The sequence below is a fragment of the Phoca vitulina genome, unplaced genomic scaffold (assembly GCF_004348235.1).
Source record: "Phoca vitulina isolate PV1807 unplaced genomic scaffold, GSC_HSeal_1.0 scaffold19, whole genome shotgun sequence".
Classification (NCBI taxonomy): Eukaryota; Metazoa; Chordata; class Mammalia; order Carnivora; family Phocidae; genus Phoca; species Phoca vitulina.
In genome coordinates, this window is record NW_022589722.1 from 30,052,789 (window position 1) to 30,069,692 (window position 16,904).

At 58.7% G+C, this 16,904-nt stretch overlaps 1 protein-coding gene across 2 annotated transcripts in view; it reads left to right on the top strand.

The window, feature by feature from the left end:
- Nucleotides 1-4,760: 4,760 nt before the first annotated feature.
- Nucleotides 4,761-16,904, top strand: part of PRR5 (proline rich 5) — a 54,362-nt gene continuing 42,218 nt past the window's right edge. For both annotated transcript variants that reach the window (XM_032416478.1, XM_032416479.1), the window contains exon 1: nt 4,761-4,796. The gene's annotated coding sequence lies outside the window, so the exon portion shown is untranslated. The remainder of the gene's footprint in view (nt 4,797-16,904) is intronic.

The following is a 16,904-nucleotide window of genomic DNA, read 5'->3' on the forward strand; positions in this document are numbered from 1 at the left end:
AGGGGTGGGGGCTACTAGGCAGTCTGGGTGGATTGGAATCCTGGGTGGATGGGGCCGGGGGACAAGAGTGGGCACTCCCAAGATGAGAGGTTCAAGGTTGGATCACAAGGAGATAAACTCTTGGTACCCGCTTGTCAAGGTGAGCTCCATCCCGACAGTGCCCTCTTGAGTAGAGCTGGCACTTCCAGAGTCCAAAGGGAGAGTCTGGAGCCTCCTAGGAGAGACATAGCTAAGGATGAAGGTCCCCTCAACCTGCGTGGCCCCAGCCTGGCTGGAATCCAGATCCTTCCCGGCTCCCACAGCCTACTTGTCCACCTGAGCTTTGTGCACAGGTGTGATACCCAGGTGTAGCACACAGGTGCGATGTCCAGGTGCAATGCCCATGCATGGTCCCAGGTGAGGCGTGCATTTGTCGAAACGTCTCTCGAGTGCCAGCTTCATACAACGTTCTGCAAGGTACTTCCGCCATTTGCCAGACTTCCGCTGAGCACCTACTGTGGGCCGAGCTCGGTGCCGCACCCCGGGGACCCGGAGCTGAAAGCCAGGCTCCCCGCTTCCATTCCAGAAAAGAAAATGAGGAGTTGAGGGAAGTACCTCTGAGGCTCCTCCTGTTTGTCGCGGCTTCCCAGCACACCAGCTCTGTAACTAACAGGTGCCCGCCAGCGGGTGCGTAGGGACCCGCCTGCTTAAGCAGTGCCATCTAATGGAGCGTCGGAGACAAAAGGTCAAGTCCGAGAAGCTGAAGTGCAAGAGGAAAGCAGAATACACAACGCGGAAACGTATGCAAATGTCATGTTATTATTGCTCAGAAAACCTTATCTCCCCTTCATGTCCCAAAATGCTACCCAGCACCACCCTTTTAAGTCTGTAATAACAGATCAGATCTGCAAAGCAAGGAAGAGGGGCATTCTAGTTCTTCCACTGGGTAGGAGAGGCTGGGAGTCATTCTGTTTTGCTTTTTCCATTATTAGTTATTTTATGTGTATTTTTTGCTACCTGTTAAGCACCCTATGGGAGGAAAGGGAATGCCAAAGCACCCACCAGTCTCTCCAATCTCACGGGAGCCCCAGATGGAAGGCTTGGAGGCAGGGCTCAGCTGAGCTGCACAAGACCAGCCTCCAAACCCAGCCTTGCTGTATATACTAGTCTCCTGTGGCCGCTCTAACAAATGGCCACACATTGACAGGCTGAAAACAAATCATTCTCCTGCAGTTCTAGGGGCCAAAAGTTGGGAGGGGCTGCATTCTTTCTGGAAGCTCAAGGAGGGAATCTGTCCTGTTACGTTTTCCAGCTCTTAGAGACCACCTGCTTTCCACGGCTTGTGGCCTCCTCCTCCCTCAAAGCCACGGGCGTGGCATCTGTCATCTCCCTCCGTTTCTGATCCACGCCACCCTTTTCTTCCTCTAGCCCTCCTGCCTCCTTCCGAGAAGGATCCTTGTGATGACAGGGGGCCCATTGGATAATCTAGGATCGTCCCCCCATCTGAAAAGCTTTAATCACATCTGCAAAGTGCCTTTTGCCCTGAAAGGTAATATACTCACAAGCTCTGGGGATTAGGACGTGGACATTTGGGGGCAGGGGGTGTGCATTACAAACCTCGTGTCATACACTATATGACACTGGGCAAGTCACCGCACATTGCTGGCCCCTGTCTCTTTGTCTGCACTGACTGGGGAGGTGTCTCTGAGTGTCCTCCCCATGCAGAGAGCCCTCGGAGTCTGCGGGTTTTCACCCTGTCCCACAACAAACACTCACCCATTGGAGAACTCAATTTTGCACAGGGCTGTAGATTTGCAAAGCACTTTTCTTATTTGCCAGATAATGAGCAAAAGCTCGTTAGATATTTTTCAGGGACTCAATCAACCCATGAATAAATATATAAATACACAAACTTGTGAAATTAGCAGGTGTGACCACCCCCATTGTGGGGACAAGGAGCCTGAGGCTCAGAGTGGACAGGTCACCTGACAAGGGCCTCAGCCTTGGTCTCCTAGCTGCAGAATGTGTGTCCTTCCAGCACCAGGACAGTCCGGGCACACGGGCGGGGCGGGGGGTGGGGGGCGCTGGCCTCGTCTGCTCACTTGGAGAGCAAAGGAAGGAAATGGAAGGTCAACCGGCTGCTGCGGTGGGGACAGGGGCCTCACCTGAGCCTCCTGGTGGTTTCCCACAGCCTCACGTGACCCTCGGAGCTGCTCTGACACACATGAGTGCTTGAACTGGGGTTTCCTGCCCGGCCCTAGGGGATACTCAGTTCTCACCAAGTTGCTAAAAGAGGCAGATGGGCATCCTGGGAGTAGTCACCGGCATGCTCTCCAGGGGCTCCTGGGGGTCAGCTGCTGTCTATACCACCCATGTCTCCTTCATTTTCAGTTTACCCCCAGACCTGGGCCCCTCAGGGGAGAAGAGCTCAAACCCCCCAAAAGTCGGACACAGAGGCTTCAAACCAAGAGGTCTTGCGTTTAAATACTGGCTCTGTCATTACTCACTGCATGGTCTTGGGCTTTTTTTTTAACTTAATATTTTTAGAGCAGTTTTAGGTTCACAGCCTAAATGAGAGGAAGGTACAGAGATTTCCTATGCCCCCTGCCCCCCTCACCATGCACGGTCTCCCCCATCGTCAGCATCCCCCACCAGAGTGGGACATCTGTTACAACAGATGAACCTGCGTGGACATAGCACCCAAAGTCCGGAGCTGCCATTAGGATCCCTCTTGGTGTGCATTCTGCGGGTTTGGACAAATGTATAACGACACGCATCCACCACCGTAATGTCGTCCATGTGGTCCAGATAAGGGACATACGAAAGGGACTGTTTACAGAGGCCTGGGCAGGTTAAGGAAGCACCCAGAGGCTGTGGTTACAGGGAGCTGCTACCTCCCTAGGGCTGGAAAGAACAAGCCAAGGAAGTGGTGTTTCATATAGAAACCAGGGGGACCTATAGCTGCGGGGGGGGGCTCCCAGCAAGAGCTATGGTCACAGGGGGCACAGCCAGTGTCGGGGATGCGGCACGTGGTCAGCAGGAGGAAATGCCCCATCCTCTCTCCCTCTCCTTCCTCATCTCCAGCTGCTGCTTCCGTTGCTGTCCCAGCCCCAACCAGCTACCAGCGGAGGATGCCACCCATCAGCGTGGGCACAGAGCCTGGCAGAGGACGGACCTGGGGGGGGACAGGGGTGCCACAAGTGAAAAGTGACCAGCAGTGCTCACTATGGGACCATCCATTACCCATTCTTTCCACAAACATCTAGTTGGCACCTTCTAAGTACCAAACACTGTCCTCACCGCTGGGGACACTTTGGGGGAAGGAAAGAGACAAGGCCCCTCTCCCAGGGAATTCGCATCCTAGTGGACAAACTCAACACGGAAGAAATGACCAATTACAGAATAAAATGCCAAGCCCAAGCACTAGGAAGAGAATCGAAGCGGGACAAGGGAAGAAAGAAGAAAAGGAGGCTATTTGAGGTAGTCCGGAGAACATGCTGGACATCCCCAGGACCCACTCGCTACCTGTGCTTACTCCAACAGGTCCCTCTGTCCAGATGCCCTCCCCACCTTCTGGATGCCCTGGCCCACTGCCCAGGCAGAGGTGCTTGTCCCTGGACCCCAGTGAAGCCCATCGGCACACTCCCTCTCCTGGCCTCGGGTCACCAGGAAGGCCTGCTACCTAACCTATCCCATTTTAACAGGGGCAGGTGGCTTAGCTTCAAACAAGCACCATCATGGGAGAGAAAGTCCTGAATACAGACAGAAATATTTGCATAATTGCATTTCAAAACTTTAAAACCATCCCTGCACTTTAACACACATGTAAGGACCAGTAACCGCCATGGGAAGGCTCCAGCCAGACGGCCTTGCCCCTGAGGGCACTCTTCTCTGCCTGTTAATCCTGCCACGGAATTCCTGGTCCAGGAGCCACCCTCGCCCCTGTCCCCCTTCCCAACACAGTGTCACAAAGGAGACAAGGTGGACATTTTTTAAACAAAGGGTGAAAAGAACCCCTTCTTTATACTCTCGGGTGTGGGACCTGGGTGTTCCATCTGGGGTATGAGATATGGGGTGCTGGACATTTCAACCAGGCCAGTACTTCTCAAACTTCACGGAGCTTGGGAATCACCCGGAGAACTTGGTAAAATCCCAGATTCCTAGGCCCCAACCCTAGATTCTGTAAGTCTGGGCTGGGGCCTGAGAACGTGCATAGCTAACAAGTTCAGGGAGATGCCCCCCAAGCAGATGGGGCCAGACTTTGAGAACCATAGCCCTGGGCCATTCAGACGCTGGAAGCATCTCTGCTCCATCCCTGCCCCCTCTGCCAGCTGCCAGACCCTGAGCGACCGCCCCCCTCCCCCCCGCCCAACGGGGCAGGGACTGAATCCGAACGTCTGATTTTTCCTCCGGGCTCGCAGCGCCCCGCGCAGGCCGAGGCTCGAGGAGAGGGCGCTCGGTGGGCGTTAAAGGACCGCCGAGGGGTGGGTTACTGGGTGGCCGGGGACGCCTCATCCCCGGCGGGCACCGCCTACAGCCTGCGCAGTGCACCGGGGTGGGGGATCTGCGGAGGGCGCCCCGGCCCCAGCTCCCAGCTCGGGCGGGCCGCTTCCCCGGCGGCCGCAGGTCGCGTCCTCGCGCGGGTCTCGCTCGCTCGCATCGGCTGCGGAGCCCGGGCGGCGGTGGCCACGGCCGCGTCCGGAGCCCTAGCGCGGGCCCGGGGGCGGGGCGGGGCGGGGCCTCCGCGGCCCCCTCCCCCGGCCCGGGCTCCGGCTCTGCGCGGTGGCGGCGGCGGCGGCGGTGGCGCGGGGACCAAGGTGAGCGGCGGCGATGGGCCCCGGAGGCCCCGCGGGGGGAGGGGGCCGGGGGGGCGGGGGGTCGCACGCGCGCCCCTGAAGAGGCCGGGCCGGGTCCGCCGGAGCGCCGTGTATGTGTGTGTGTGCGAGTGTGTGTGTGTGTCTGTGTGTCTGTGTGTCTGTGTGTCTGTGTGTGCGCGCGCGCGCGCGTCACGCCGAGTGCGGGGACATGGGATGGGGTAGGGGCCGGGCGGCCCCCTGCAAGGGGCTCCAGCTTCTCCCACTACGAGGCCCCCCCCACCCCTGGGACCTCCCAGCTCCCCTCTCGGGGTCTCTCCTAGCCAGCCCTCCCCCCAACGCCCCGCCCCGCCCCGCCCCCTTCTCGTCTCTATCTCTGACTTTCCGTCTCTGCGGGTGGGTCTCTGCGTGTCGGTCCAGCCGGGTGTCCAGCTGCCTCGTTTTCCGATCTTCCTTCCCAACACTGCCCCCTCCCCATGCAGCTCTTCCCCTCCCTTTACACTGCCCCCCCCCCAAGAGAGCAAACAAAGATGGTCGAGGGAGGGAGAACCTCCTTTTGGAGCCCTGTCCGGTTTTAGCGTGGGGCCCCACCCCTCTGGCCTCTAGCCTGGGCCTCCTGCCACCTTCCTGTGGGGAGCTGGCCCTGCAGAGCCCTGGGTGGGGGGGAGGGGGCGGTCTGGGGCAGCAGGTACATCTGAGGGCAGAGACCCCAGGGCTGGAGCACAGAGGGGTCTGTGGCCTCAGAACTAGGGAGCCCCCCTCACATCCCTTGAGAGGTGGCCGGCAGGGCAGACTTGCCTGCCACTGGGTCTGGGCCTCTGGCAAAATCAGACCATGCGCTGGACCTTGTTCACAGGAGCAGGGCCTGACGCTTTCTAAGATTGTTTCCAATGGAGCCAAGGTAGGGGAAAACTTGCTGGGCTCGGGGAGGGCCCCTGGCCTGGGGGTCACTGGGTGTGGTCTTGGCCCTGGCCCACCAGGCCGCTTCCTGTGGGCGGCCTCCATTTCCCCATCCAGGCTGCAGGACAGCAGTGCGATGGTGTAGAGCTGCATGGAGAGGCCATCGCTGTCCAGGTGATTAGTGATGCTTTTGGTGGAAGCCCGGCTGGGCCGGAGTTCCCCGGGATTCCAAACAGCATTCCCTGGACTGCATCTCGAGGGGGAGGGGGGCTCCCTGTGGCCTCTCAGACCTCCTGCACCGCGCCCAGCCTGAGAACCCTTCCTGGAGGGGTAAGCTAGGGGCTCTGGCGGCGGGGTCCAGGACCACCAGATTGTCCTCTTCAGTGACAGTTCTTGATAAAATGCCAATGCCTGGGCTCTCGTCCTGACCTCTGATGAGGGCACCAGGAATCTGTGTCTTACAGCTCACCCCCCCACCCCCACCCCGTGCACATACAAGTGTGAACACCGCTGAGTGGTGGCCTTGGATGAGGGCACAAGATCACATACTCCCTCTGGCCGGTAGGCCGTGGGGTGGACCCAAGAGCAGCCCAACCCAGGGGCGTGGACTTGCTGTGTCCCTGACGAAGCCGCTCCCCCTCCCTGAGCCCAAGTCCCCAGCACTCAACAAGTCATGGCCTCCCAAGGGTCTTTCCTGCCACGTGGTCTGAGATTCTGAGCTGTTTGTTGAAAATGTGGGGGGTAGGGGGGTGCTCCGGAGTCAGGCAGACCTGGGTCAGCATCACAGGGCCACCGCTGGCTGTCCGCGTGGTCCTAGGCAAGGGACTTTCCTTCTCAGGGCCTCCATTTTTCCACCTGAGCCCTAGAAACCGTGGTATTCCCCACTCCTTACAGGTAGTCAGGGGATCCAAAGAGGCCCAATGCCTGACACATCGCAAGCCTGCCACAAATGTGATGTAAGCCATGAGAGTGGTTGGCATTCTGCGTTTCAGCTACCTCACTATCTGGTGACGGGGACATTCGCGTGGACTTAATTTCTCATCAGCAGGGAAAGTGGTCTGTGCAGAAACATTTGTTAGCTGATGGATTTTTTTGTTTGTTTCTAATGGATGGATCAAAAGGCCTGGGGATGGTTGAGTGGCATCGCCTGGGCAGAGTCGGGCAGCGTTCTATGGGATCCGGCTGGGACGCTGGTGCCAGGTCTTTCTCAAGACAGGCACTGTGAGATGACACCCGGGTCTCCCAGGCGACTCCCGGCAGAGCCAGGAGGACCTGGGGCGAGAAGAAGGAAGGAGAAAGCCCGGGGCCCTCTCCCCACCTCTCCGGGTGCCCTGAGTCCTGGGCGTTCATGGACATGAACAAAATCATCTTCTGGGACATCTGTGAGGAGGGCGGGCTCCCAAGATGCCCATAGAGGGGCAGGAAAAGCCATTCATTCCTTCATTCATTCCCTCGCTCCTTCCCACCAGCAATGGCAGATGGCAGGGGGATCCCCATTGAGGCATGTAGGGAGAGGCCACAGGTGCGATCTGAACGGGGAGCTGTAGGGTCAGACTGTGGGGTCATTGCTGCTCAGGGTCACACAGCAGGGTCCGGATGTCCTGCTTTAGGCTCACCCAGAAGCCTCGGGTGGCCCCGGGGGACGTGCCGAAGAAGACCCAGCCATGCCCCAAGTCTGAGTCAGGAGATACAAATTAGAGTCTTGGACTGCTATGAAGACGTGGGTTTAGTGGAACAAAAAGGTAATTTCCTGGTGACACCATAACCCTCTTTTTGCCATTTAACCACATCCCTCTTATATGTCTCAGAACCGAATCTCAGTGGGGGAGCACCACTGGGATGAGGGCTTTGAGATCTGTGCATGAGCCCAGTTCTGGTGACTCAGGAATCCCTAAGTCTGGGATAGGGCTCTGGGCAGGGCTGGGAGGAGGAGCCAGCCAGGGCCAGAGAGGGGCCACAGAGGCCGGGGACCCCAGAGTCAGGCTCACCTGCTGTAAATCCTGGCAGCACCATTTAACAGCTGTGTGGCCATGGGAAAACTGCCTAACCTCTCTGAGCTTCAGTTCTGTCATCTGCATTGGGTGGCTTGGACTAAACTGTTGAGATGATTAAAACCATGGGTTCCGGAGCCAGGCTGCTTGGGTTCGAATCCCGGCCCCACCTATCCCCAGCTGTGTGACATTGGCAAGCGTCTCGACCTCTGTGTGCCTCAGTTTCTTCATCTGTAAAGTGGTGAGAATTGCAAGCACTTGGCGCCTAGGGTTGTGGTAAGGGTCTGGTGGCTCCGTGTAAGGCCCTGAGAGGGACAGTCCCGATGTGAGGACCAAGAGTGGCAGTGCAGGCCCCTGCAGCTGCTCCGGTGTGTGGCCTTTCGCTCAGGCTGGTATCGGCCCCGGAGTTCCCGTCCGTATCCGTATCAGCGTTAGCGTCGATGCGTACCTCTGGCATCCCGAGAGCACTCGACGCCTGGCCCGGGGAAGGCTTCAGCTCGTGCCCATCTGTACCCTCCGGGGAGAACAGTGAGGCCACCGACTGTCTACACCCTGGGAAACGTGGGGGTGGGGGTACAGGGGCCAGGCCGCTTCCGAAAAGATTATCAAGAAAATACATGTAGCTCATTTCAGCACGGAGCATTGCTCTCCTCAGCTCTGATTCCAGGGCATGGGCTGACCCCCGGAAAGAAGGGGGGCTGCCATTTCCTGAGCACCTACCGTGTGCCTGGTCCTACGTGCAGACCTTCTCCAGGCACTAGCCAGCCCAGAGGGTGATCGTGACCATACCCAATTAACAGATACGCAAGCTGAGGCTCAGAGAGGGCAAGTGGTTTGCCTAGAGACCCAGGCAGCAAGGAGCAGGACTGAGGCTCAAACCTAGGGTCTCTGGCAGGAGGTGGGCATGCCCCCCTTCCACCCCCACCGCACTACCTGCCTGAATGTGAGAGAGTGTCACCAAAACACCCTGACATCAAGAGCTACCACAGTGGGCTCCTCTGACCCCAGCAGAAGTCTTGCTTGTTTTCTGGAAGGTTCTTAAGGTTTTGCTTTCTGTGCCATCCGCTGAACTGGTTAAAAACCTTCTATGTGTTGCCCAAGCAGTTTCTCCAGCAAAACCAGTCTGCCCGGAGCCCAGAGGAAAACCCAGAAGGAAAGACTGGGGGGATGGAGGACCCAGGCTGGGAGGGTGGCCCCCATTCAGCTCCAGGAGACCCGCGTTCTGGTTCCGGTTCTGCCACATACCCTTTCAGTCTGAGGGGTTATTCTCCATGCCTCAGTTTTCAAATCTGTGACATGGAAATTTCGATTTCTACCCTGCTTGGTTCCTATGAGGAGGAAGGGTAAGGTAAAGCTACAAAATAATAATAGTCAACACATAGGCAGCCCTTGAGATGCACCTGAAGACAGGTTAGAAGCTTACATATTTGCCCTCATGTAACCCTCCAAGGCCATGGTATGATCCCATTGTACAGATGAGGAAGGTGAGGCACAGAGAGGTCAGTCTCTTGTCCAAGTCACACAGCTGGTAAGTGTTTAGGTCTGATTAAGATGGACTGAAAGCCAGCCCCTGAGGCCACGCATTGATGATAATAAACATGATGCCCCTGCTTGATTATTTCCTGTGACAGGGAGCTCACTACCTGATGAGTCCCCAGGACTGTTAGTTTCGGACTTGAGTAGGTGGTGGTGATGGTCCCTGGCACAGTAGACTCAGCGTGGAGAGGGAAGGCTGGGAGAAGATGCTGAGCTTGGCTTTGGCGTGGAGAGGTGGGGAGCTGTGGTTTCCACTCTGTTACAAAGTGAGGGTAAGAACCCCACGGCACAGGGCTGCTGGGACGTGTGAACGTGGGGATGTGATGTCAAGTATCTGGCAATGGCAGGGGCTTGAAACGTGGCAGCTGGTCCTACTGTCATGTTGTGTTGCTGCTGTGCTTACTATTAGTATTATTTAGGTCCCGTGTCCCTAGTAAAATCGTGGACCCCTGCGAGCAGGAGCCAGGCGCTAAATGTCCCTGCGTCCCACCCTGAGACACGCTCAATATTTATTGATTAGATGCCTGATGTTCAGCTCCCTCCAAAGAGAATGTCTCCATGTGGGCGAGGTGCTGGGAGACTCTTCGTTTATATAATCTCATCCGGTGCCCCACGAGTGGGGGTCATCAGCTCCATTTTAGAAACAGTCTTAGATAGTGCGATGGGCCTGCCCAAGGTCAGACGGTAAGAAGGGGGAAAGCCGGGAGTACTTCCTGGGGGAGGTGGCATGGCACTGGGCCAGCAGGATGGGACATGTGCCTGGGCCAAAGGGCAGAGGGCTAGTGCTCTAGGCATGGTGAAGAGGAACGTGGGAGCTGTCCACGGAGCAGGGCTGAGCCCAGCACCCAGCACCCAGCACAGGGCAGGGCAGAGTGTGGGTGAGGCTCAGAGGGCATTTGCTGAGCTGAGCTGACCTGAAGTCTCAGGGGAACATTAATGTGCTAGCGGTCTGGGCTCCTGACCCCACCCTGCACCCCACCCAGCCACTTCCTTCTGTCCGGGCAGGAAGGGGTGCTCTGCGGGCTCGGAGGCTGCCGGCACCTTCCTGGGGACTGCTCTGTGAGCAGTGATAAAATATTTATCCGAAACAGCAGCAGCTGGGCTTCCCTGCACAGGGCACAGCCGTCCCTAGACCTGCAGCCTCCCTGAGTCCTGCTGAGTCACGGGGGAGCCCAGTGGGCCACCTGCCCGCGCCCTCCTTGGCCCCTCTGCCCTTTGGCCATGTGGGAGCCTCAGAATGTGTAAGCCGTTCAGCTGCCTGCAGGGCGTCCAGCGCAGTTAGTGCTGGGGGCTCCGGAGCTTACCCAGCAGCCAGGATCGCAGGCAGAGGAGGCCAGCAGGCCGGGATCGCGCCCCCCCCCCCCCCCCGCCCTGCACTCACCCCTGCAGGGTCCCACCTCCTTGGTCCTCACGGCAGCCCGCAAGGGAGGTAGGTCCTCTTATACCTCTGTTTCGTGGTGGGGATACCAAGGCTCAGAGCAGGGGTGCGGCGGGTCGAGTCTCCAGCTACTAGTAGCTGAGCGGAGATTTGGCCCTCGTCTGTCTAACTCCTGTCCCTGGGAGGCCACACTCAGTTCTAGCCCGGAATCAGGGGCTGGGGTGTCTGTCCGTCCTGATGCGACACAGAGCTATGACTTCGGGTTTGTGCATTTGATTTTCAGAGTAACAGCAACAACAAAAAACAGTAGCAGATGGCTTCTTCCTACTGCCGTGTGGTGGGGGAGGAAGAGCAGGGGGTTCAGATTCTTTTGTTCACTCATTCATAAAATATCTTCTGGGTGCACTGGCCACAGGCCAGCATTCGAGGCTCCGTGGGCCCATGGGGGACACTGATGCCACGGTGGGGGGAGCCCCCGGAACCGTCAGGGCTGGGTTCAGCGCCCGGGCCCACTCACCGCCTCCAGACGTTGGGTGGGCTCTGGCAGGCCGCTCCGCCTCTCTGAGCCCTGGTCTCCCGGCTGTGACTTGGGGGCAAACTGCGCTTCCCTGAGTGAAGATCGCACCTGTGTCCTGGTTCTCCGTCACCTCTGCACACCAGCGTGCTGGGCATTCATTGGCCTTTGGACCGGGTCTGGTTTCCAGAGAGGCCCCAGCAGGCTTTGCGGTCAGCTCTCCCAGGGAGGACCCAGAGCTGGTGCCCGGGGGCGCTTGCAGAGCTGCTAGCCTAAGGCAGCGGCTTTTCCCAAGGGGCTCAGAGTTCCCAAGGCAGGCTCTGGTCCTGGAGCCGCGCTTGCCTCCAGCAGCTGTGAGAGGGAGCCAGGTCACATGCAAGCTATTGATGGGATACCTGTGGGTGGCCGGGGGTCATCCCCACCCCCCCAGATCCCCCACCCCGTGCTGGATCAGAGCCACCGTCGCCCCTCACTGCCTGACCATGCACGCAGGGCATCTCGTCTACCTATTTGCTCTCCACTTTTCCCTCCTCTCGGCCTCCCCTGTGTTCCTCTGCCTGGAACTCTTCCTGCCCTTCTGCACCTGCCCTGAGGGCTTCCATTGGTTCTTCAAGGCCCTGCTGGAAGGTGCCCTCCTCCTCCAGGAAGCCTTCTCGGCTGCCCTGCGTCCACCCAGGCAAGATGGGGCAGCCCCTGTAATGTTTGCTCATATATTTGAGGCAGCATTTAGCACCCCATGCTCGTCTGTCCCCGGTGTCTTTCCCTCCAAAGGCTCTCAGGTGGGGCTCTGCCTGATTCATCTCTGTGTCCCCAGGCTCAGCCTGGGGCTGGCACAGAGCGGAACCCCAGGAGTGTCTGATGAATGAACAAGTGAGCGAGTGAGTGAGTGACATCCCCAGGACTGCGGAGGGGATTTAGAAACATGTGGTAAGGGACGTGTGCAGAGCTAGAAGGTGTGCTCTGTGTGGAAACTCACTGCCTTCCTGGATTAGACTCTGTAGACAGGGACTCCATGTACCTGACCTTCCAAGACAATGGACGTTCAGCTGGACAGGAAGGATTTCTGGGGCCAGGAGAGAGACAGGTGGGCGGGGGCTTGTTGCAGAGCCCTGGGGGTCAGGAGGGCTGGCCTCCTGGCCTTGGAGCTGTGTGACCCCGAGCAGCTCATCCCATCCATCCGTCAGGCCTCATGTCCATCCTGCGAACCCAGCGTTTACCTGTTGGAGGGAAGCAGGCAGGCGGCAGGGCGTGTTCACGGGTGTTGAGAGGCATGTGCCGAACCTCTGGGAGGCGGTTGCCACAAAGACACAGCTCCTGCCTGCTGGGTCTAGCTCTCCATCGGACTGGCCTGACGTAGTCCGATGAGGGAGGCTGACGGGATGCAGACCCATGCTGTGATGGAGCTGTCACAGGGGGAAGCCCAGGGGAGGCCCCAGCCCAGCCATCGGCCTTGCATAGCTGGCACCTTGCTGGCGGGTGGGTTTGCTAGGAAAGCAGGTGTGCCAGGCCAGTGAGTGCCGTGTGGCTGGAGCCCTGGGGGAGGGGGAGGTAGGGGTGGTAAGACCCTGAAGGTGAGGGCTGGACGGGATCCTGAGTGATGCGGGGGGAGAGGGGGCATGCCCCCCGAGAGCATCACGAGAGCTGCATCCCCTGAGCCCTGAGCGCTCCACCTGCCGGCCTGCCGCTGCGGGAGGCACTCTGCACTAAGGAGCCCGTGAGATCCTTGCCCCGACCTTGCGAGGCAGGCATTGCTGTGTCCCCAGCTCACGGAATGGGGAAATTGAGGCCAAGTCACAGTAAGTGACAGAGCTGCGCTTTGAATCCAGGTGTGTTTGTCTCCAGAGCCCAACCTGGAATATCCGGCCTTTCCTGCAGCCCTTGCCCCTGATGGAGCCTCCAGGGCTTCTGCTGGGTCATCTGAAGAGAGGGGGTTAGCAGCTGACATCATAGAGCAAGGGAGCATCATCATAAACCTCACCACCTCGAGTCCTCCCTGGGACATGTTCTGTCATCTGTGGTCAGAGCATCGCCCAGGGAGGCTCCTTAGGGGACGAGATACAGCACAGGAGGCGCCCTGGGGACAGGTGAGCCCCCAGAAGTGGGAAATGAGTGTCATGTCACAAGATCAACCAGAAAGAGCTCCGAGCAGCAGTGGGCCCCTGCCACCGAGGTCTGCCCACTGAGTCGCAGAGGGGCGGGACCAGCGCGGGTGAGCCTTCCTCTGCTTTTCCTGAAGGTGAGGAGAACCAGCCAGGGAAGGGAGAAGGCCTCCTCTGTGCTGAGGGTCAAGGTCGGGGGCCATCATCTTGGTCTGTCGGTCCCAAGGCCAAGAGGGTGCTCCAGGAGACTACAGGCCCTGGCGTTGGGGTGGGGTGGGGGGGTGTTGCTGAGAATGTCCCTGAGGCAGATGAGCTTCTTCCCTGCATGTGTGCTAACAGGTGCTGTAGGCCCTGGGTAGGCAAGAAGGGAGGAGGGAGGAGGAAGAGGCCAGCCCAAGCCCCAGCCAGGGCTCACCATCCTTCCCTTGCTCCACCAGGAGAAGGTGAGGGTCCCCTACCCCCGTTTTCAGCTGGACAGGCAAGGTGGGGGTGGGCTGGGCCCCCTGGGTGTAGCCTCGGGTGCTGGGCTCTAGACTCAGCAACATGCCCAGTGCAGGCCTCCGTCCCCGGTTGATAAAATGGGGACTCCTCCCTCCCCCGAACATTGTCTCTTCCTCCCAGAACAGTTACGATGGTCAAGTAGACACCAAGGCTGGCACAGGGTAAAAGATTTGGCCAAGGTCAGATTCAAATCCAGCACTTAGCTCAGGGCCTGGCCCATGCTAGGTTCTCAAGAAATACTCACTGGACAAAAAGGAGGGACATACACACAGCCTCTGGCCCTGCCCTCGCAGCCCTGTGTCCCCAGTGAAGGGCTGCTAGCTGCCTGCCCACGTGGGAACACTGTGAGTGAGTGCTAAGTAGTACTTATGACCATAGGAACCAGCCAAGGAAAGTCAGGAACATGTCCTTAATAGAGAGGGGTCTCACTCTCAACCTCCAAGCAGCCTGGGCAGTGCTGTCCTCCAAATGCAGATGCATACGCACTGTGGTGGAGCTCCTGGAGAAGACATTGCTGGGTGAGGTCACCGTGGGCAAGGTTTTGCAGGATGAATAGGAGTTGGCTGACCAGGCCTGGCTTAGAGGAAGGTCTTTCCAGATACAGTGAAGGGCAAGCATGTGGCCATGAACTGGGCGGGGCCTCAAAGGACAGCAGCTTTCTCCAGGGTGTTGACCTCCACTGTCATTCATCTGGGAGGCCTCAGGGAGGCTCTTGACTCCTCTCTCTCTCCCCTCAGACATCCCCAGAGCTGACAGCTTGGTGGGGTACCTGCAAGAGGCTGGGAGCTTACCGCCGCATCCTCTTGTCTCATCACTGTGGTGTAGCCCTAGAGACCCCTTCCTGTCACCTGCCCCTCCAGTGGGGGGGAAATCGCTGTGGGCTGAGGCAGTACGAGGGAGCAGTGGAGTTTACAGGTGCTGCAAGGCTGCCTCACCGCCTCAGTTCCTGGGCAGAGAGATCTCACCTCCGTCCCCACCTTATCCACCACCCACGCTGTGAACCACAGAGAAAGAGCCAAAGCCTCTGTTATGCAAAACCAGAAACCACTGAGAAGACCCGAACAAGGAGCCCCTGGGGGACCAGGCCAGGTGTCTGGGCAAGGCCGTCCTCCCACGCTCCAGACCCAGAGAAGGGCTCAGGGAGAGCAGGTGGCAGGACGCCATGTCTGCCTCCAGGTCCTGACTCTGGCCCTGTCGCTGGGGGGACTTGCAGACCCATGGGGATCCCTCTCTCTGATTGTGGCTGGCAAGTCATCTGGCTGTACTCCAGGACCCCCACCCAGCCCAGGAGCATACCCTTCCAGCCACTGCCATCACAGCAAATGAAACGGGTGACAGTAACAGGGACCTGGGCACACCAGGGGAAGGTGGGGAGAGCCCAAGCTCCTGCCCTTCCTGAGGAGCCTGGTTTCCTGGCTCAAAGGACTCAGCAGATGAGCAGCGGGGACCAGGGCTGGGGAGACTGCATCATGCTCTTGAGGCCCCACGGTGCCTGGATCTGAGGCCAGCCAGCTGACCTTGCCCACAGATACGGGGTTCCCAAACTGATGCGAGTCCAGGAGGGCTGGGGTCAGAGGGGCAGGCTGGGCGCAGGTCCCGGGGCTTTTCAGCTAAGCGAGCCACACGTAACCCTCCCCCTCCCCACAATGCTCACAGAGCCCGAGCTATGGGCCCACCTCATCTCAGCTTCCCGGTGGGAGGGGGTTCCCAAAGGCCCCCGCGCCTCATTTTGCATCCATGGCCCCTTCCACCATCACCACAACCCCGTGAGGTTCTGCCATCATCCCCATGTGACATGCGCGTGTTCTCATGCTGGTGATGGTGGGACCAGGTGGGAGACTCAAGCCGGCAGAACCTGGGGGCTGGCCGGGCTTGCGGTGTGGGGAGGGGAGGGGAGATAGCCCCTCTCAGGCTCGAGAGGCCTGAACCCCAGGCAGTGGCCTTTCTGAAACCTTCACACACCCCAAGGCCGGCAGCATGGCGCACACTCTCCCCACCAGCCTCCACGCCCCCTGCCTGGTAGGGCTCTCACCCTTCACACACCCTACAGGTCTGGTCCCCCCCTGGAATGGCCCTCACCCTCACCTGACTTCACTCCAAGCCCAGCTCTTGGGGCTCTGGGGAGACGGGCCAATCCTGGAGGGAGACCCTGTCTGTCTGAGCTCCAGCTATGGCCCGGCGCCGGGCAGGTCTGGGGACAGCAGGTGCGGTGAGTGAAGGGCACAGGAGGGAGGCCCAAGGGTCACCTCCTGACTGCCTGTGTGGCCTTGTGTTTTCCACGCCAGAGCCTCTCCCAGTGGGCTGCTGGGAGATTACATCCGGCAGGTGGAGTTGCTGAGCACAAGGCCGGCCCCTGCTGAGGGCGCGGCCCTGAGTCTCTCACTCCCCTGCCCGGCCCTCTGTGGTCCCGGGAAGGGAGTCAGGTTGTGGCGGCTCCCCTGCTCTGTGGGCCACCTAGGAAATGCCCCCTCTGCTCTCCCTGACCCCTGTGTGCCTGCAGGAACATCGCTTCCCCTCCCACAGCTTCAGCAGCCTGTCTACACAGCAGGACTAGTGATCCCTGCATCAGAGGCGATGGCGATGATGTGATTGTGTGTGTACCTCCTCGGGCCTGCGCTTGGCTATTAGAAAAATGTTCATAAAGTCATACCCGTGGTTGGGTTGTTGCTATAAGCGTTATCAAGATGCACCTGGATTGAAAGAATAAATAAATAAAGCGTGCCAGGAGGTCCAGTATACCTGTGAGATATGGACCGATTTTTGACTCTGAGCTTCCTAGCAACAAGAGCAAAGAGAAAAAGAGGATCGCTCACTAGATTTGAATGCCCTTAAGATGAAAGCACAGGTTTTCCTGGTAATGAAACCCGAGGGATGATCCTTCTAGGAGCCCATGAAGGGGTCCCCGTGTGATGTGCTGAGCAGCATCCTTGGTATTCCTGTGGTCTGGCTTGATCCAAGGACCTGGTGTCTGGAACAGGTCCCCAGGCTCCCCTAACTGCAGGGGAGAGGGAGGGGAGCATCCTCAGGGGGTCTGCGAGAGGGACCCATTGAGGTCCCATAACTTCAAGATGACTGAAGCGGCCTGGGTCATCTTCAAAATCCACAAGGATTTCACCTTCATCTGTTATAGAGCCATATGTATTTAAGTACAAAAATAACATTTTCCCTCCTCCAAACCTGTCCCCTCATGCA